Below are 21,639 nucleotides of genomic sequence, written 5' to 3'. Positions count from 1 at the left end.
GTTTTGCAGTAATGTTACTCACCCGTTTCGCAAAATGTGGGTTTTAAAAAGTAACTTTTTTTTCCCCCTTCTCTTCCTTGTTAGCAACAAACTAGTAAAAAGCTTGAAAGAAAATCTGCTCCTGAATGTTGAATGCTGGGATTATTATTATTTTTTTTTTTTTTCAAATACTCCCCTGTAGATTGATGGTTGGTATTTTAAAAGAAAGCTCTGTGCAAGCGGGGGTTTGGAAAAAACCTGCTGGTTAAATGAGTGGGTTTTAGCAGCTTGGAAAAGTGAGAGTGGTTAAACTGGTATTAAATGGTGTAATTGTCCTATTACAAATCATATTAGGCAGAAATGTCCGTGGTAGTTCTCATCTTTGATACTACCGATGGAGCCGTGTATGCTGACTCCTATTGTCAGGGAATATACTTATTTATTCTCTTATGCAGTACGAGCTTTGCAGATTCCAGGTCTGAAGCAGACACTTTATTTTCCTCTTGAAAAACATTATATTTGGACTCAAAGATCTTCAGAGTATGTGTAATAGAGAAGTTACTTTTTTGATCTGTAAAATCTTACCATGTGATGATTCTTTTTCAGTATTTACTACTATACTGACAGCTCGCTGTAGTTAAAATTGTGTTGGTTGCACTTTGCTACTTGAAAAAATCCTGTATAGTTTGAGGAAATCAAATTGATATGTGAAGTTTTATCTGTTGAAGCCAAATACGTGAATTAAGTCAGCAAAGGGGGAGTGATGTGTGGAAACATGCAAAGTAAAACCTTTGTGGAAGCTGACGGTTTATTGGAATGGGAATTTAGAAGTATCATTGTGGAAGTCTTGGAAGTTCTGGTGAACCTCTCCTCTGTCCTCTTTTGTGGAAAGTGCCATTATGCCGTACAAAGGGGTACTGTCCCTTTTCAGCCCTGGTGTGAACCAGGAGCCCGGCTTTCCTGAGCCCTGAGGGTGTTTGTACCAGTTACTAGAGTAACGGAGGAGGGAGAGGCTTTCCTAATTCTTTGTCTCAATGAAGATGAGATACTTCTTGCATAGTGGATGAGCTTCATCTTAATTCACACTTTTTTTGACCTTTCACTCCTATCTTTACTTAGAGGATGTTCTGCATACTTGCATGTGGGAGAGGGCTGTTCAAGTTCCTCCCTGCTCACAGGAGAGGGAGTCAGGTACAGATGTTCCATGTCATGCATCAAAGCACTCCCCTTTGTGTTCTAGATGCAAGGGTGAAAGTGCCGTCTTCTGTCCCGTGTTTGTGTGAAGCTTGGTCTCTTCAGCATGCTTGGAAGAATCTTGTTAGGTTGGTGTGTAGGGCTGAGGAACACCTAGTTTTTAGATCCGGATGGAGGTTTAACTGAGTGTCTTGCATCTCTGCTCGTCAAGACTGAAGTGCTGCTTGTGATGTCCAGAATGGTAGGTTTTTAATGCCAAAAGAAAAAAAAGGGGAAGAAAAAAGAGCTGTCCTTTCGGTGTTGATAAAGATGACCTAAATGAGCAGAAGTTATAGAATTGTAAGCCCGTATTGTTTGTATGTCGCCATGTATGTTTGAGGGACATTTGATCCCATCTATAAATAGCTAGTCATTGCTCTCTGAAGAAAAGAGTGTGGCTGAATTATTTTAGGAAAACTGTGTAACTTCATTTATTTGTCTATCTGTAAAGATTAGTGTCTTTCCTAGTCTATTTGGTTGCTTAGTAAATAGGGTAAAATGAGCTACTGATTTTAGAATTAGGACAATACTTCACTTAGCTGAGGAATAAAAAAAAAAGTCAGTAGTGAGGATAAATTAAGCTAAATCCTGCCTCTTGTGTCTGTTTGGAACTGACTTGAGAGTAATGTAAAATATTTGATTTATACAGGATGGTGTTATTAAGAACAAAATTGAAGTTGGTGTCACTTTTAACTTTGAATAGAAAAGCTGTGATAACCTATATACACCACTCAGATTGCAAATTAGGTTATTCAGAAGCAGGAAATTTGCTCTGTCTCTCCCTGGTGTTCTTGAAGTCCTTGGAATCAATATATATTTTGTTGTTAAAGGATAAACTGGCTGTTTTGGAAGTCCGCAATCAAACGCAATTAGCAATTGGTGGGCATGAAAGGTGCACGAGACTCCCAGACTGGAACACGACTTTTTAGCAATGTGTTGATCGTGGACCGTTGGTGCAGTATGTGCTGCTATATAGGATGCTTCTTCTAGGGTGTGAGGAGACTGTGTTGAAAGCTAAAGATGATGGGAGCATCAATCATCTGGGTTCCTTAGAAACGTAAGGTCATAACTTGTTTCTGTTTTGTATGTACTTCTCGATTATTTCTAAATAATCGCAAGTTGAAAATAGAGTAGAAATATTCCAGTCTCAGTTACCTCCCAAGTCACTTCAGCACAGGTCTCTGGTCGATATTGCTGTTTCATATAAATATGGTATGTGTCAGCCAGGTGTGTTCTGGGTGTTGCATATGGTTTGGTAGAAGCAGTTTGCTTGTAGCTCCTGAGGTATGTGGACACCAGCTCCACTGATGATATGCATGGATAAATAGGCAACAGTGAAAAGGTCTGTTGAGGCTGGAGCATATTTTTTTTGTGAGTATGAACTATTGTTCTAATAATCTGTGAGTCAAGGTACCTTTCGCTGGGGTTGTGGTGATGCATTGACGCTTCCACTCTACTGCAAGTGCTGAAGTTGCAGATGGCTTTTGCAGCACCTCTTTTATTAATCATCGAAGAAAATGGTTTGACTTGCTTATGAAGCTATCCTAATAAACCAACATTTCAATTTAATATTTGTAAGATGTGTGTATGTACCTGTGCCTAGTATCTATCACAGTGGGAAAACAGGGAATAAAAATGATCTTAAAAAAAAAATCACTTGGCATAGTTATCTCCCACTAATTTATCAGTGCAATTTAAGTACATGACATACTGTAGATTTTTCTTAATATGAATAAGAGTATTTGGTTATTCCTGGTGATAAAATGTTGTGATTTGCAAGGCATTAACATTCAACCAAAGATTCTCAGAGAAGTCCGAAAACTGTGTAGGCACCTAACACATTTGCTGCATGGCCAAGAAGAGGAGAGTGATAAGGAGTGAGCATGGAAATGGAGTGGGAGATTAAGAAAACTACACAGAGTAATACAATATGGTTCTTAACCTTCACTTTCAAACTGTGAAAACATTTAACTTGTGCAGTATCAGCCTGAGTTTGATATTGGGTTTGAAAGCAAATTTTTATAGATCACTAGTTTGGCATAGAAATAATTTTGTGTATAAAAAGTATACTGATATGTTTATAGCTAACTTTTCTAAATGTGCAGTGTTTTTATATATGCAGGACTTTAAAAGTTTCACTTTGCATTGTTTGTGAGGAGGTATAACTGAAATTCTTGCTAATAACTGATCAACACTCGGTTCCCATAAGGAATCTGTCCTGGCGTGAAGCAGTCAGTCAGTGGAAGGCAGGCTTCGCTCCCCTTGTCTTTAACCAGTTTGTAGGGATTTCAGTGGCTGCAGTATTATAATTCAGCTGGCTACAGGGCCAAGACTACAGCTTCTCGTGTGTTCAACTTCAATGCTAGTTACAGTATAGGTTTATTTACTTTGCGATGAAAGTTAAGAACTGGGTGTTCAACCCTTGAAAAATCCAAAGGCTTAGTACAGCGTTGGGCATGGTAGCTGAGGCGGTGGTCTGTGTTTGTGTATCCTGGGTTCTGGGTGGAGCCATCCTGCCTCAGATATTCAGAGAGGTGCTGCTTCAGATACTCATGCTGAAATAGATCTCTGCACCTTGAATAGTTAAATATAATGCTCTGAGGATATTGATCTTAAAAAAGGGCAAAACAGCTCCTAATAGAGAAAATGTCTCGGCACTGTGGAAACAAGTCATATTTTACTGATTGGATGCTATTGATTTAGCTCTCCAGTGAAATTGCCAAGATGAAAGTGGTAATCCTGATTAATTCCATATAAATAGATAAGCACAATTTGTATGTGTGTGGTTGTGGAGTTCTTTAAGAAAACTGAAGTCTTAGCTTTATATGGTATTTCAGATACTTTAATTTTAAGTGGTTTTTTTACCACTTAGTGTTCATGTGGAAGAGAATATCTTAATTTACAAAATAAACACACTGTCAATTTATGATAAACCCGTTTTGTATCGGTTAAAATAGCTTTTTTTTCTTTAATGAAAGCTGCCCTTATCAAAGGGACTGAAGGAATTAGCAGTGTTCTGCTGCTAAAGTTTCTTGGGACTTTGGATAATTCCGTGGAGTACATGACAGCCATGAGATGTTTGAATTGTGTAGAAAGGGGAGAGATTTAGTGTTTAATTTTAATTAAAGCTATTTAATGTCCCTTTAACAATCTGATTAAGCAATTCAAGTGCACTGCTTATGCTGAATTTCTTCACTTGCAAATTTTAATCTATTTATCACCTTAGTGCATTGGATAGGTGTTTGCTCAGGTGAATGGCTTAAATCACCGTGAGTTTTGGTGATTCAGTTATTTTGTGTCTCATCAAAGTGTGGCAGCCTGATAACTCTTGGTATCCTCTGGTCATATAGCTTTGTCCAGAGGTCTTTTTAAAGTGGAAAAACTGTTGTATGATTAAATTACCCACTACTTCATTCATCTGTTCAAAGAATTTGAATATACAGCTGTCCTTTGTAGTTAAGTTAGGTTAAGGTTTTAATTGAGTTTCCCATGCAGGAGTGGATTTTACTGTGGTTTTGATAAATTTTTACTATTGCATTAAAAACCCAGACCTCTGTACTTGCTAGTTTTGTAATTTTTTTTTTTGTTGTTGATCTACTACAGAAGCTTAGGGAAGCGTGTTAGCTTTTGTGTTAGCTGAGCCACCTGTAGGTCCATCAGATGTTTCAGCCCTTCAGGTGACCTGGTGTGTTTTTACTTGGTGATGATGGCAGAGCCATCTTAAAGAATTCCCTTACCTGTGTCTGACTGCCGCTGCAGGCCTGAAAGTCTTGGCTCTCCTCTTTGGTGTGGTTAGCAATTCCTATGTTTTTGTACTTCAGGCACCTGTTCCCTTAAAATTTCAGTCCATCTCTCCTAGTTTTCTAATGGCCTATGTACTTTACATCCTTCCGGTTTCAGTGGGGTTGTATTTCTGCTTGATGGGTATAGCTCTACTGAACTTTGCCACCTATTTGTTTTTTAATCTTTGGTGTACAAGTATGGACAGCTTTTGATTCTAGCTTTCTGCCCTTATGTATATGTGGGCTCTTAATATTTTACCTTTCTTTTTACCTGATGCCTTTTTCACACGGCTTGAAGCCATCATGTTTTATGACACTGGGTCAAAGCAAGTGGCCAGCACAGTTGTCTTCCATTATTATTATACTTGGATAAATTTATCTTGTTTGATGTGCTTTGATGTAGTTTACAGCCAGGTAGTAATGAGGGTTTTTATAGAAAAGTTTTGCTTTATTTAGTGTTTTCTTCACTAAGGTATTTTGAGCCATGGGAAATCTTAGTTTGTCTTCACATTTATGTGAATCTATAAATACATACAATATTTTTGTCTATAGTGTAGCACTTCCTACTACAGTGTCTTGGATGTAAAAGCTGAGACCAAGATGATCAGAGATACACTGATTTTTCTCTTTTATCTCACTTCTGGCAGAGACACCTTTGTATAACTGCTTCTGGCTTGAGCACTCGGGGGCAACTTCCAGCTTTTTTTCAGCTCAGTTTTCAGTGTGGTGGTCCAGGAGCTTGTTTCAGCTTGGGCTGAGGTGGAGTCAAGTCCTTCTGTATAAACTTAATCTCCTCCTCAGTTTCCTCTTGTCATTAATGAACCCGAATAACTCTCTCTTTGTAACGCAGCTCTGTAGTTCGTCCATTGAAACCTTATAATGTAACTGTAGTGAGAAAGGGAGAGCCACAAATAGAGGTGTTTGGATATTCTTTCTAAAAGTAGAACAGGCTGTCAAAAGTCATTTAAGTCATTAGACCTGTCACGACTTCTAAAATCTCTTGAGCTTGCGCTCTAGATTTTAAAGGGTTTACTGTCACATTGGCTATAAAATGAATAATTGCTTGAAACCAGTGGTTGTTGCAGTGTTGTACATAGCAGACAGGAAAGATGGGTATTAACAAGAAGATGAAATATTTCCAAAAGTAATTTATAAAGCCAAATGTTCCTGTTTGAAAACAGGCAAGGAAGGAGATATAAAAGAACTGGAAATCAAGGAGAACTGCGTCCAGAAACATTTTTTGATGTGGGAGGACACCTGAACACTTTGTAGTGTACTCCCTGTACAGCTGGAAATGGCATTTTCGGTGTTGGGCTGTCAGTGCTCATGTTGCAGAAAATCCAGGTATTTTGATATCAGTTTGTGAATTTTTTATTAGAAATGTGTCTGGGCAGATAGGAAGCACAGCAGCTATGGAGTCTTTGCTAAATGTTAATCCCATTTTCATGTGTTTAATTTCAGCATTTCAGGCTGGCAGTGCCATTAAAAGGAGGAGGACCTGTATACTCTGCCCTTCCATTTGCTTTCACAAGCATTTGCAGAGGATGTAGAGAATTGGATCAGTTCCCTCATCTGCTGTGCCGTGTGCCTGCATGAGTACTTGTGTTAGCAGAGGGGAGAGGGTGACGTGAGCACGTGGGAACAGTGTCGTGGGACAGCAAGACTGCTTTTTCTGGTTAGGGTAGAGATTGGCTTGGTATTTGAACACAAAAAGCACTATGAACAAAATATATCATGTGTCTTCTGTCACCATATTAATCTTTAATATTATGATGCATTATAGCACATAGATCTCAGATCTGTAGACCAAAATTTTGTCAGAAAATGTACATTATTCTTTTCAAATGAATTTGCTAATAAAATGTTTCATAAAAGTTCATCTTCAGATTGGTAGTGAATTCTCAATTTAGCTTTAATTACTGTCTCGGTTGTGTTACTTTTTCCCCCCCACACTAAAATTTCATTTGACTGATTCCAAAGTGGGATCAAAGCCACAAGTTTCATCCTAAAATACTTAGTCTTGAGGAAAAGTAATTTAAAACTACCAAATAGGTTACACTTTCTTAAAAGGATGGTGGCCTGGTCATTCTTCAAATGCTCTAGCTGCTTATTTGCTTGAAGTCGAGAGGAAACTTCATTTAATGATGATTACCTTGCATAGTGTATCATTTCAGGTGTCACTTTGAATTTGTCACGTACTGGCAGCTCTGTTGTAGCTTTGTGAGTCCCGGTCTTTCAAAATCATCCCTGTACAAATAACGAAGGATACACTGAACTAAAACCTGTTTGGGAGTGTAAGAAAAGCTTATAGATGTCATGTGATTTCAAGGTGCGTGGGAAGCAAACTTGGCAGCCAGACCAACCCCTAGTGTGTGGAGGTTTCCAGCCAATTTAATGGTGAAGGATGACATTGCTCTGGTTTTCTCAGGAAAAAAAATAATGTTGCAATTAAGTGTCAGGGATGTGCGGATACTGGGAGGCTGGCGTGGAGGTGAGGTGTACTCGGGCCATATAGCTGGGGGCAAGTAGATAGAAAACTGCTTCATTCCTGCACCGTGGCCTATCTTGGTATATTTTTTGGTGGTTCTGCAGAGCAGTTTAGGAGAGGGCTTTTTGAAATAACTTAGTTACTCCTTTTTGAGATAACAGTAATAGAGAGGTGGAAATCGTGCTGATAGACCTGCCTCTACCAACCGAGGTAACGGTGCAATGCATCTTGACTTGTTTAGATGCTGTTAAAGGGACAGTCTCAGCGATTACATTTGAAGTTACAGGAGTATGTTCTTATTCATTGGCAAGGGCAAATTTAAATATATTTTATGGGACACTATTTTAATTAGCTATTAGAGAGTATACTGCAAATTTTGGGTGTCACAACCTTCCTTCATAATTTTCCGAGATTGCTTCCTGTTCTAGAATCTGACATGGCTTGTCTTCTGTTTGAAGTGTAAAATAGCTTATTTGTCCTCAACTTCACATGTAGTTGTTTGCTTATATCTAGTTTAGGTCTTCTGAGCCTTAATTTTAGGTTCTGTAGTTTTTCTTTTGTTGCTATAGATTGTTTTTATTTATATCCTTATTTGAGGTTATGGTAGTTTTTATAAAATACCTAAACACTAAGAGGTCAGAAACGGCTTAGATACCTGCAGTGATTTGGTAACTGTTCTTGTGTTGTGGTTTTATGTAACTTTTTAGAGATGCAGATGAAAGAACACACACGCAAACCATGGCTACAGGAAATGTAGTGTTATATTGGAACTAAAGAGTTTTTTTCGGTGGTGTTATTTGAGTGTAAATCAGCGTTATTCCCCTTTCAATTGGTTGTTTTTGAGTACAAGTAGTATTCCTTATAGCTGATATAAGTATTGGAGGCCTTGTCTAAAATACGGAGGCAGAACCTGCAAGCATGTGAACAGAGGTTTTCATATTTCCGATTTGAGGCTTTTGGAGGGGAGAGAAGTCAATTTCTGAATGTGGAAGGAGGGGAAGCCAGCCATCAAATGCATCTAAGGTGGGATCTGATATAATCTGACTTCTAGGTAGCGCTAGTTAAAGGCTTATTCTGGTTCAGTTCAATTGGAGTACCCTGTGCTCGTGGTAACAGCATTATCAGCCCCAAATCTGAAGTGTTTTTGTTCTTTTAGCTGCTTTTTTTAAAGCGGTGTTTTCCAGTTTCTTTATTTGTTTTTCTTGCCAGCTTTTAATTTTATTGTAGAAATAAATCAAAAGGAAAAAGGACAACATTCATGGTAGCGGAAAGTATCTGTCTATACTAGATCTGATCTACGTGGTTTATTTTTTTCTGTCCCATTTTTTTGTTTTCTCCAGAACCTACTGTGGAAGCACCAGTCGCCATGACTCCATAGCAGAGCCTGCTCTGGTGCTTGAGTTTCATCATCTTTGCATTCCCATTTATCGTGCGCAGGCTTTATTACTTTAGCATAGCATTTTCAAGCATGTCCTTTGCTTATTTATCAAAATTAAAAGGACCTGTAAGACATGGATTTTTGCCTTTATCTTGTGTGATCTTAAAGAAACATTTTTGCTGGGTGTAGTCTATACATGTCATTCCTATTTCTGCTAAAGGCTTTGGAAGATTATAAACCGATTGTTTCTGTTATGTTTACAGGTTAATATATGGAACATATTGATTACGTAAATCTAGTTTAACTCCTGTAACATGAGTAACTTTATCATTCTTAATTTGCATGCTGAAAGGCTGTAGATTATTGTGAGCGAGTGCACTTGAGTGGAGGAGGGGGTGTGATGGGGGTGATGGTGTTCATTTAAAAAATAAAACAAACAAACAACAAAACCCCCCACAAAACCAGAAAATAATAATTGGCCTTTGTCAATTCTGCCTCACAGCTACTGGTGGTATCAAGTGCCTTGCTGGATTATTACCAAATGCAAAGCTAGTTTCACTGACCTGTCTTGACTGTGATTCCCTTGGGATACAAAGCAGCCAGATTAAATTGGTAAACTGAAGCTTAAATCACAACACATTCAGTGAAATACCTTGCATCTAATTTCTTGTAACTCGGGCAATCCTGCTGTAAGTCAATTGTATTAAGAAGGGAGAATGGATTGTAAGTTGAGTTGGTGGTTTGTACCAGTAGCCCGAAGATTGCAGTTTTTTGTTGTTGTTGTTAAAAAATGTGCTACTTGTCACAGAACAATTAAAAGTGTTTTTAAGATACAGAATGCACTCAAGGAGTTCAGGCAGATTTCACTTTGTCCTGCAGCATCAGAAGAAAGAGTTTGGTTTCAACTACTGATGCATATGTTGTAATTCCTTTTTGATAGCTGTATGTTTATTGTCTGGCGTTGCCTGTTAGCCCAGATCTTTGGAAAACTGGAGGGTAGAGGTCGCATCACTGCTCAAAACACCTGAAAGGTAATGGTAGAATAAGGTAATAGTCTGTTTCCTAGTGGCCAGGAAATTGCTGATTTTTTTGGTAACTTTCTTATTAGTGGTTTCAGAAACAGGACTTCTTTCAGGACTTCCAAAGGTCGTGGGTGGGTGGGGAATTGTTACCTTTCCTCTGCAAATAAGCAGAAATGCTTCTGTTGTTAGAGCTGCGCATTTTTTAATTGTGGAAGCTGTTACAATTTTTTAGAAATTCTAGTAACAAGAACACCTTTTGCTTCAGCATTTGGAAAATTCCTCTTCAGGCAGTTTTTGAAGCAATTGATAGAAGGGCTTCAGCTGTTGACCAAATGATACCTAGATATCACTGTAAAAGCAGATCCAAATTAATTCTTTTAAGTTTTATGATAACAACTGTTACATTTATGCTGTCTCTTATAGCAGTTTGAATCAGAAACATATATGCTTGTTCTGTAATTGCTTATATACTCTTCCAAGGCTAACACAGCCTTCAGCGGTGTCTGTGTAGAAGTAATTGCATTCTGAGGCGCCATTTCCTAAATGTTTTTAGAATAAAAAAAAATAACGCTTGTTTCGAAGACTTCCAATTTGCATGTAGGGGGAAAGATTGATTGAAGAAGGTAGCTGTAATGCACTCTGCAGGTGCATTACTACTCACTGTAAACGAGGTGAAAATGAAAGCATGAGTTTGAATAGGCAAGTTGAAAAAAATCGGCTTTAAAAAAACACAAAAAACAAACCCAAACCTCTAATTTTTGTAACTGCAACTGGCCTGCATTTTAGTATATCAATGAGTGTGTATGTGACTCAAAACCAAATTAAGATGGTGTAAATATTTGGCAAAATAGCTCATAAATGTAGCCTCTGCATGTTCCTTTCCTGATCAGGCTTTTGATGCAGGAAAAGAGCAACTGGACAACTCTGCATTTACAAATCATTTAGCTTACCATGAAGCGTAAGCTCAGTAACTTGTCACAAAGGCATTACACTTTCATCATTTATTGTACACTTCAGTGCTGGAGTTCTTGCTTTAATAAACTGTACTGGGGGAGGTGGTTGCTGTTTCTTTTAGGTTAGCTCCTCCCACCCCTCCCCTTTGTGTAAACGCTAGTGCATTTCCTCAGCATTTGCCTCCGAAGTTACTACTAAGCTGGATTTCACAACTTTTTAATAAAATCAGAAACTTCTGTGATAAGTGTTTAATTGCAGTGGTTTTGCCATCCTATGTCTAACTTTTTTGTGTCTATAACAGGAGAACTGGACCTCATTTAATTTCTGTCCTTTGTAGATGCTTTCGCACTTCCAAGCTTTGCTTTCCAGAAAAAGATTAATAAAAAAAAGTTTATTGTGGAAGTCCATTTAAAACAGTGTGTGACATCTGGCATCATTCTTTACCTTACTATACTTGACTAAAAAAGAAAACTGGTAATCAGAACTATCACGGAAAATCTAAAATGCCCTGGTTAATAGGACGGTCATTTTAACTTAAGCTTGCAAATTTTTGAGAAATTGTACTAGTAGCTTGGAGGTATTTTTTGAGCATGGCTGTAATATGTAAGATCTTTCTGAAGTTGCTTCATGATTTTTGATGTACAAAAAGCAAAGGTTATAGAATACACTTCTGGAATGTGGACATAACCTGGTTGTGTTGTCCGCAGGGCTAAACTTAAATAACAATTAGGAAACTGTATGTAAGTCATCTTGTTAAAATCCCTGTTAGAATTTTAATCAAAAACTGTATGAATCTGTTTAGATTTTTCTACTCTGAAAAAAGCTCCTGGGCTTTTGCATCCCCTTACCCCACAGTGTCCATAGGAAGCTGTATGAGATGGGTGATGACACAAATATAGGTGGGGGAGACACACAAACAATACAAAAAGAGTGGACAGAGTTGGACGCAATCTGGATGCGTCTGGGAAGCAGGGAGGTGGTGAGCTGAGCTATAAAGTGCCAGAGATGCTTGTTAGGCAACAGCACTGACATGCATAATGTATCAGATGGTGGTAGTAAGAGTGTTTGACGGATCTTTTAGTGTCTTTCTCTTTTCTGTGTAAATCTACCTCAGAGTGGGAATGGGTAGCATGCCGTGCTGACCTTTGGATTTTATGTGGGTGAGTAATGTGTTTCTACACAAGTCCCTTACACTTTCACTGGATTTGCAAACTGAGGCAGACATCTACATTTTAAAACAGTTAAAATTTATACATCTTTAATGCTAACGTGATGCACAAACGTGTACATGCTTTGTAGAAGTAGGATTTCACTTGATACAGAAATACTATTTCTTTTCGTAGAGAGATGGTTGTATTTACTTTGTGACTTGCTGTAAAGCTGTTAGGCTCAGGAAGGAGGCTGAAGCTGCCCAGCGTATCTGTGAGGTGAATGGGGATCCTGAGAGTTGGGGTGGGCAGGGGGACAGTACGTTCCCCCCACCCCAGAATTGGAAAGGATAGCGTTTACACTCTTTCTAGCTGTTGGCAATTAGCTTTTCAAGTAAACATCAAGAGGATTTTTAAATATGTGAAGAGGAATATAATTATCAGAATCTTACTACCTTAATGTGGCTTGGAAGCCACACTGTGATTGAATAATTTTATTTAGATGTATTTACTTGGCTAAGTATGAATGTAAATCCGAACCTGAATGCTGCAGTGAGGGCCTCCTTCCCCACGATTGTTTTCGTTCAATTAGCATGGTGCTCAGAGCCTTTCCTAAGTGTTCCTCTCATGTCTCATTGTAGAAAAAACATTTTTCCTTTCTTAATGCTTTTTTTTTAACCACTTTAACCCTTGACCACTCTGGTATGGAGTTGAATAAAGAAAACAACGTAGCTGGCTGTGACGGTACCGAGATTTGCAATGGGAAGAGAAGTCTTGCTTTCTAGTTTTGCTTGTTCTCTTTTTTCCCTTTTACCTATTAGTGCAAGAGCAGAAGGCTGCCTTGCTTAACAAGCAGGCTGCCTTACAAACTTCGGCTGCATCCTGCAGGAATGTGAGGCCTTTTAATGCTGCAAAACTATCACAGAATTTTTAGAGGTCTTAATTTGTCTGAAGCTCAAAAAAATGCCATCAATGGTTGCAATTTAGTCATTACCAGTATTGTGAACCCCAAAAGATGTCTGTTCTTTCCTAGGCTTTGGATGTTAGAGAGCTAGTCTTTCTTTCCAAAGCTTGCTCTAATCCTGTTGCTGATATTTTCATTGCTTGACAGAGCAGAGGAATGTCTGAGGCCGCAGCAGGGGGCTGGAGAAAGCTGTTAGCCATCAATGGCAGGAAGAATTGAGCTGGGATGGGGGAAAGGCTACTGCACTCCCCTGCATTTGAAAAGCAGTTGCTAAAGCCCAGCAGATTTTCCTTGCCAGGGTGAGGAGCAGTAATTTACACGGGGCACAGCACACTTGTCTTGTGGTGCAGGAAGGGACGAAGGCTGGTTTTATGCAGCTTTATTTGCTCGAGAAAATAAATGCCTTTCTTTAACTATGGACACTAAGGACCAGGATTACAACTAATTGCTTTCTACCCGAAGTGACTCTTGCCCTGCCATGCCTCTCTGCTACCAGCTTTGGCTAATAGTTGAATCAAAATTATATCAATTTTTAGTGGTGATAAATTCTAGAAGGACAAAGAACTTAAACTGTTACTTATAATGTGATGGATATCAAAGACAAAGCCTTTCAGTCTGTTGTGACAGTTTGTCTAGGTGGTTTGTTGTTCTTAATGCAGCTTGCACTGGAAATGTTTTCATGGTGAAGAGCTACTTTGTAGATTTATACAGAGATATAAATAAATCCTGAGCTTCACTGCTTGGCAAGAAAAATTCGTATACTATGAAAACTAAGTGAATTTCAGTACCCCAAAGACAAATGCAGAAGAGCTGCTAAGAAGTAAATATGTTCAAATTATATTTCTGTCAACACAACTGATTTTGCACATGACAAACATAAAAATTTACATTCTTGGTGTCTGAGGTTAAACAGTTTAAATATTATTCTGGAACATTCCAAAATACTAGGGAACTGACAGATTACCTGGAAATGTAGCTGTGCTTTCTCGATGTTGTTTACTGCAACATTACTCAATGGCACAGCCCTTTTATGTATCCCTTGCTTGAAAAGTGTTACGAATCTCACTGTTAGATGTTAATGATGCCAATATTAAGTCAATTCTTTCTCTGAAAACTGAGTAGCTAATCAATATACAGATTTTTTTTTTTGTGCCAAAAATTGATTTTAACGCTTCCTATCTGTCTTTAGCTTTCCTGGGTCCCTGGGACATTATTTTAACAAACAGGTAGAGAATTATCTTTCGTGGCATGGTACAGATCTGACAAAGGAATTGAAGTAGTCATTACAAGGACTTTTTTTTAATGTGGGCTAAACAATATAGTTTTTAATATATTAAAAACAGAGAAGTTTGAGAACACAGCACAGCCAGCTGCCTTGTGTCTTGAAAGCACCAGAGAAAGTGCTGTAATTATGTTCACTTCACTAATTCAGGAGAATACAACCTGTGAATTTTACTCGACAGCTTCTGTTGGACACAGATGTCACAAAAACCTGAAGGTACTTGTTTTGGTGAATTTGCTAGATTTCTAGTATCCATCCAAAAACCCCCATGGTGTGAGAACTTTAGGATATATTTTTAATTTGCATCTGTCAGAGGTAGAAGGTACCATTGCATACCTGTTTATGCTGCTAAATTTAGTCATAAAGCATAATATTTAGCTCAAAGATCTTAAAAATAGTTTAAAAAAGTGTACTTGTCTCATGCTGCAGAGCAGTACAGACAAGCTCACCTGGTGGGGATTCAGCAAGTAGCGAAACCCCTCATAATCTTGAAGGCAGCTCTCCAAATGAAGTAAAGGTATACTGGAAGGGCCAGTGTTTTAGGCCCAGTGTGCTGAAAGGTTGATGGCTCTTATTGGCCAGAGCTTAAAGAGGAGTGCAGCACAACTTAAATCAAAAATATGATGGTAGTACTGAAGGAACTGACACAGGGCAGGTAAAAAGGTGCTAATCTGATTCCTTCACTGCATCATTTTACAAGCCTGTGCATTGAGAAGGTGGTGTGTACTGGTAATAGCAATTGCATTTCTTTCTTTGTGCCATACTGCTTGCTTGCTGTCTGAAATACAGAAGTTAACTTAGGCTTTATTGGGTTCTTTGAATTAGTGTAAAGGTGTGGATGTTGAATGCTGTCTGCAAGTGTCTGATATGGAAGGGAAGTAGAAGCAGTGGCTGCTGATGGAGGCTCCAGTGCTGCTTTATTCAGGGAACTGGTCACCATTAATGACGAGGACCTGGTGATGACACGAAGTTGCACTTTCTGTCATGCTGGTAAATCTTAATCGATTTATACTTGTCTGTACTTCTTGATTTCTTTAGCAGGGTTTTGCTACCTTTTGTATAATACATTTTGCCTGTATATCTCTACATATTTTGGCTGTGTCAACTGTAAAGGAGTTCTGTAGACATGAAACTGCATTAGCAATTGGTCGCGCACTGTACTGTGCCATGTGCACCCCATCTCCAGTAGCTGTTTCTAGTGGCACAAGGCACTTTGCATGCATGCTGCTTATTTGGAAGAAAACTAGAAATTAAAATGTCAGTCTCTTCATAACAGTTTTCACATGGAAATAAATCTATTTGGCTTGTTACTCTGACAAGTGGATTTTTTTGTAATGTGGTGTTGTTTTGTGCAGATTATGCCATTCTTATGCATATAGTCCGGTTACATACTGGTTTATTCATGACTAAAAATTGTTTTTGAGAAGTACAGAGCTACTAGCAGTTGTCACTTTCCCGAGTCTTTCTGAATGGCTTGAAATCACTAGGAACTGTCTTTTCTTGTTCCTTGGAATATTAACTTTATCACTTGAGAAACGATCACAATTTGTGTGTGCAGAATACACAATATTTCATCCTTTCAATGTAAAATTTTACTTTATAGGGAAATCAAAATACCAAATTCCAAAACCCGAATGTTCTCACGTGACTGCAGGGTGTAAGGTGACCTCCTTGGCTCTAGTCCCAGGCCAGGAATGTATCATTTCTTTGAGTGAGACTTTGAAACAGGTATTACTTTACAATTTAACTGGCTGCATACATCTCAAAAAGGATATAAGCTGGTGGGTTTTTCCACTATGGCGACATAAAGGTGTGCTTCACAGAAGAGAGGGCATAAACAAGGTGGTACAAGCGATGCTGTATGAACTGAGCTATGCTGTATACTTCGGGGTGGGGGGTGGGGTGGGTGAGGGAGGTCAGATTGTTTTTGTTTTTTGTTTTTTTTTTTTTTTTTTTGGCCTGTGGGTAATGGTAGTGTCAAACAAAACAGTCAGTGTTCTAGAAAACCTCAAGAATTTTCATATCTTGAAAATATCTTTAAAAACACCCACCCCCACACCCTCCCCACCCCCCAGGTCTTTGTGTATTGCTGCAAATGTTCAGTCTTACTTTTGCTGGAGGTTCTTGCTTAGTATGGTCACTGAAGTCTTTTGCGTCTTCTCGTGACCATTTCAGATCTGAGGCAGCAACCAGCTTCTTTGAAATCAAAGGCCACTGACAATTAGAGAATAGAAAGAAGAAAAAAAAATGCAAAATGTTTTGAGGGGTAAACCCTTTGTTTTGAAGTTTTTTCTTTTTTTCTTGTTTATAATAACTGAAAGTGATCTAATTAGTGCCTGTAGCTGGATCCAAAAGCCTTTTGCTGACCTACATTCAGACCCCTTTCATCAGCTTGTGTGTGGTTAAGATCTTTGTTTAGCAGTAAGGATCCAGACGTTGCAAGGAGGGTGGATAAGCCTTTTAGTTCTTTGAATCTTGTTTTGCTAGCTTGTTGATTCCTTACTTCAATATTTGTGGCTTATCTTCAATTTTAATCTTATTTTACTGTTTTGACCTTCCTTCTTTGTAATCTGTGGCTTTTAATGTCTAAAAGGTCCTAAATATTTGATCAAATACGACCTAAATCTCCTTCTGAAGAGAATAAATCACTTTAAAAGTGGCAGAAAGAGAAACCATATGCAGGCAAAATGTAGTTTGAGGGGAAAGATACAGCATGCAAGCATACACTATCAATTACTGAAACTTGGCACTAATGTTCCCTCTGCTCCCTACTTAGCCAGTGTCAGGCTTATAGTGCAACTTAGGTAGTTTCCATTAATCTATTTAACGTTAAGAGCTCTGGGCACAGGACTTCTGCATGCATGTTGCCTTGAAATCTCATTTTCTCCTGGTCGCCTCTGTCCTGGTTTCTCCAGTTTCTTGTTCAGGTGTACTTGTGTTTAATTCTGTATGCCAACTGCATCAAGACTCGTTTTTCTTAATTTTTCTGAGTGGTGAACAGGAATATGAGTTAGTGTCTCTACAATTTAATAATTGCAGTTAGGATGTAGTAATAAAGTGTAACCTTCCTAACACTGTTTTAGCAGAGTCTGTGGTCCACATTTACAACAAATTATCTTTTGTGAAAAGCTGATGGTGAAGCTACCATATTTATAGTACTGAAACCCAGGACCCTAGAATGATCTTGTTACTGCTAACTAGTGAAGGTTGTTAAAGAGCTTTGAACGTGTGAAGTGCTGCGAAAGTGATAAGCAGCCTTCATTCTGAGGCAGCGTTAATCAAACTGATGAACGTGCAAAGGCTGACATGGGTAACGTCTATGGCAAAACAGTTAGTAATTATTCGCCGAAATACCGGTAGTTAGGGTGTGTTTTCCTTGTGGATTTGGTAACTAATAACAAGTTGGAAAAAATATTAGGAATTATCACTATTCTCCCTTTCAAAAAAAATCTAGTATCTCATTTTCAAGCAATTTCTGACCCATTGACTCCTCTAAGTTTTGTTTATTCCTATCCAAATATTTTCTGGCAAGGTAGTTTAAATATTATTTAAACACAGGCTATCATTTAAAGCTGATTTTAAAAATATAACTAAATATTTAAAGTTTTGCCTACTTTAAAATCAACATTTATATTAATGTACTGCCAGAATACTTAGTTATGCAAGCCTGACATTTAAAAGAAATACATATGAGTAGGAGGGGGAAGTTACTCGATAAGCACTGGAAGTGGAGTTTAAGTGATGAGCTGGATTCTGACATATCAAGCTTTACGCTAGCGCAAGAAACAGTCACTTTGGTGAAAGTTCAGTAGATACTTCACACAACCTTAAAATATTAATAAGGAACAGAAAAATCAGGGCAACTGCGTCTTCTGCTCCATGTAAGAAGCAGAGATCACAGGACCTTGTGATCAAAGCTGTTCAGCTCACCAACTATAGAGACTTTTGTTCAACAGATAGATCTTGGATGTGTAGAATGTGGTGAACTTGTAAGTCAAGACCATTTAATGCATATTGTTTAAAAACAAGCCTACCAAACAACTTTTCCATGTTTGTTTACAGCATTCAAGTTAATTCTCTAGAAAAACAACTTGACACTGATATGAAGTAAACTTATGTAATAAACAGTAATCATCTTTTCTACTGTAATATCACGTAAGAAGTAATACAGATGGGTTTTAGTAAGTATGATTGCCTGATAATGCACTTACAATATCTTTTTTTGATCCAAAAATTAAGATTTGGTGTAATGATTACAGGATATCATCTTGAAAATTATCAGACTGATTTTGAGGGGGAAGGTTTGTAAGAATAAAATAATAATTATTTTTAGAACAATTGTGGGACGGCATGACAGAACAAAACTCACTTTTTTGTTCTTCAGAATTACAGAATTAATAGATTGCATATCTGTTCATGTCTTGTCTTCCCCTCCCCCCCCCCCCCCCCCACCTAACCACTGAAAGGCCACCACCTGACCACCTGACAAACCCCTGACTGAAAAGTTCTGGTAACTTAATTTTTTAGTTTCAACAACAGAACTTCTATGGAAGATAAGTCTGATGGATTTTTAGTAAGTAACTGGTATATTACACATCAAGATCAGTTGCAGGTAAAATTTCAATATGTAAAAATGGAACAGAAAGGATCTGTTGCATGGGCAGACACATCATTGTTTTGGAAGGAATTAGTTGTTACCTTAAAGATGGGGGGAAAAGTAGGTTTTGGGCATGACGACACATCAGGTTAAATGAATTGTGAAAGAAATCCTTTTCTTCCCCCCCTCAATGTTTGTGGTGATTTACTACATACTACTTGGCTTTTTTCAGACTTGTTCCCAAGCTCACTTTTCTTTTTGTGCTTGGAGACTATACTGCTTACAGATGAATTATAAAAAGCCTGAGGCATTGGGTATTACCTGATCAGTTCATTCTTATTCTCCTTCCTTATAGTGACAGGTTTGGCCAAAAGAAAAACATATTGTTAGTGAGCCAGAAACAGGTCTGTGTCCGCATTTTTAGGAATGTGGTTTTTAATATTCTTGGACAACTTAACTCTCTACAAGAATTGTTGGTGTTGGAGCTACAAAGACTGAATAAACTTCCTGAGAGGAAGCAGTTGTAAAATATTCAGGAAGTTATTAGGAAATGTGAACTTGTGCTCCTGTCTGCTAACTATATGAAGTGCTCAGACTTTTTAATAGTGCCAACCTGCATGGTGTAGAGCTTGAAGAAAATGAACTTGTTCTCCACGAATAGGGAAACCTTTGTATAGACTAGATGGCAGAAATGTAATATTAAGTACTGTTAAAGCTTGGGCTTTTCAAAGGGGTCTTAACCAACCTGAGAAAAATGGTTCATGGCAGTTCTTTGTGATTTGCAGTACTCTGCTGCTGATAGAAATGGATCTAATTTTCATTATTTTTCTTGATGCTCCAGTTTTAATTTTGAATGCCAGCTTGTCAACCTCACTGTACTTCTGTCTGGGGGAAAACAGGCAGAAATAGAAAAGGTAGGACAAGGAAAGTGTGACAAGAGAGGCAGGCCTGAGAAGGGAGGCATGAGAGAAGATGAACTTGAGTTTCTCTGTTACTGTCTAGTTTCATAGGCGTGCGCCCGGCCCCCCCCCCCCCCCCCCCCCCCCCCCCCGCGTTTTCCTTATTTGAACTTGACCTTGTCTGAAAACAGCCTTACAGTTGTTGCCTGTGTCGTGCTTTCTCTAGTAACACTTCTTATTAGTGGCAGAGCATCATAATGTGGCTGGGTTTTTTTGGTGCCCCACCCCCAGCAGTCGACTACAAGCCAGACCCGTTTAGACTGATGCAGGGTGGGAGTCACTGTGCTGCTGCACTACCAGTCCTCTGTGTTTCATCCTCACTAGATTAAATTGATTTTAAAAGAGTATCTTTTTCATGTGATTAAACACCCTTTGTTTTTTGTGGAGAACTGAAGTCTATGAGAATAAAGAAAAATTGAGATGATTAAGTGTTTTGGCTGCTATAATAGGTGTGATTTCTTTGGTTTTGTCTTACTAATGTAAATCAGAACTGTTAGCATGTAAGTATGTACTCTCAGATGGAGTAATGATTGGTTAGCTAACTGCAAGTGTTAGAAAAGTATAAAATCAGTCTATCCTCTTTCCTTATGATAACAATGTAGATGAGAAATAACTTTTTTGTATTTGAACATGACCATTTTGAAACTTGAGCAAGTTTGAGTTCAGATTTTTCCTAAATCTGATAACATAGAAAAGTCTTTTGAATTTGAGAATATTCTTGATGAGAACTGAAGACAGAGGAATTTCCCTAGTTTTCAGGGTGTGAAGGAATAATGTTAACATGCAACAACCTGACTGGCACGTAACGCTGTCTCCCTCTTCTCTCCTTGCCCCACTGCTGGTTGTGTAATGTATATTTTGTGGTAGTACTTTTACCACTTGGCACAGATGCTGTTAACGTCTTTTACTAACAGACTCCTACAGAAGGTTATTGAGGGAGCTGAAACGTATTTTTGAAGCTGCAAAGTGCCATATTTGTCATGTTAATTGTGTAGTCTGTTTCAGGGCTGTTAACTGCTGCCCATTGCTGCTGCACAGACAGACCATGCTACAAAGAACCCCATCCAGCTGCTTCATCTTCTCTTTCCTCTCTCTGAAGCTTAGCCTGGCTCGATGAGACACCAGGATACTGAAAGAGCAAATCTGAAGTGGGCCACATGAAGTAAGAGAGACTGACTATCTTTAAATGCGGTCAGAGTTTGTTTGAGGATTCTCCTTGTAAAAGTAATTCTGTGACTGCTCTTAGAGAGGGATGATGTGTCTCTGGTGTACTCCTGCTGCGAGATGTGCATTATCCCAGAGGAATGTTGCTCTAATGGTGCTTCACACATTGAAATTCCACCTTTGTAGCAGTGACTTTATCCAGTAGTTGCTTTGAAAATCAGAACCAGTTCATAGACTGTTGCTGGAAGCTGGCCAAGCAAGTTCAGTTGTAAATGCAGTGAGCTGTAGACTACACCTTTAACAGGAATATGGGAAGGTGCCGTGGTTAAGCCCTTATTGTAAGGAAAGCGAAGAAGCTGTCCTAGCTATTTACAGACTGCAGACATGCTGTCCAACTAGTTGAGAAATTAGGTGATAGCAGCAGCGCTGTGCCTCCATGTACTGTGCCCTTGCAATTGGCACTGCTGCTGAAAGAAGCAGTACTGCTGTCCAACTACAAGTGCATTTTCACATTTTCAGAGTAGTGTTTAGTGTTTCTATTGCTTTGTTTTGTTTCTAAAACAAATCTGTGAGGAAGGAGGGAAGTAGTTAATAGTTCTGCAAGCAATGTAATAAAAAAATCTTGCAATGCATATGTAGTTAGCATTGTATTAGCATTGAAGTACTATGCCCTAAAAAGTTTGGGTTTG

At 38.5% G+C, this 21,639-nt stretch overlaps 1 protein-coding gene and 1 long non-coding RNA gene across 2 annotated transcripts in view; both read left to right on the top strand.

The window, feature by feature from the left end:
- The window catches only part of NEO1 (neogenin 1), a 209,046-nt gene that overhangs the window by 931 nt on the left and 186,476 nt on the right, over window positions 1-21,639 (top strand). The gene's annotated exons all lie outside the window — the stretch shown is intronic.
- LOC135314189 (uncharacterized) lies at window positions 6,157-6,873 on the top strand. Its single transcript, XR_010373638.1, has 2 exons — window positions 6,157-6,338; window positions 6,456-6,873. It is a non-coding gene; the product is annotated as an uncharacterized LOC135314189 (long non-coding RNA).

The sequence above is a fragment of the Phalacrocorax carbo genome, chromosome 7, assembly GCF_963921805.1.
Source record: "Phalacrocorax carbo chromosome 7, bPhaCar2.1, whole genome shotgun sequence".
Taxonomy (NCBI): domain Eukaryota; kingdom Metazoa; phylum Chordata; class Aves; order Suliformes; family Phalacrocoracidae; genus Phalacrocorax; species Phalacrocorax carbo.
This window is presented reverse-complemented; position numbering and strand designations above follow the sequence as displayed.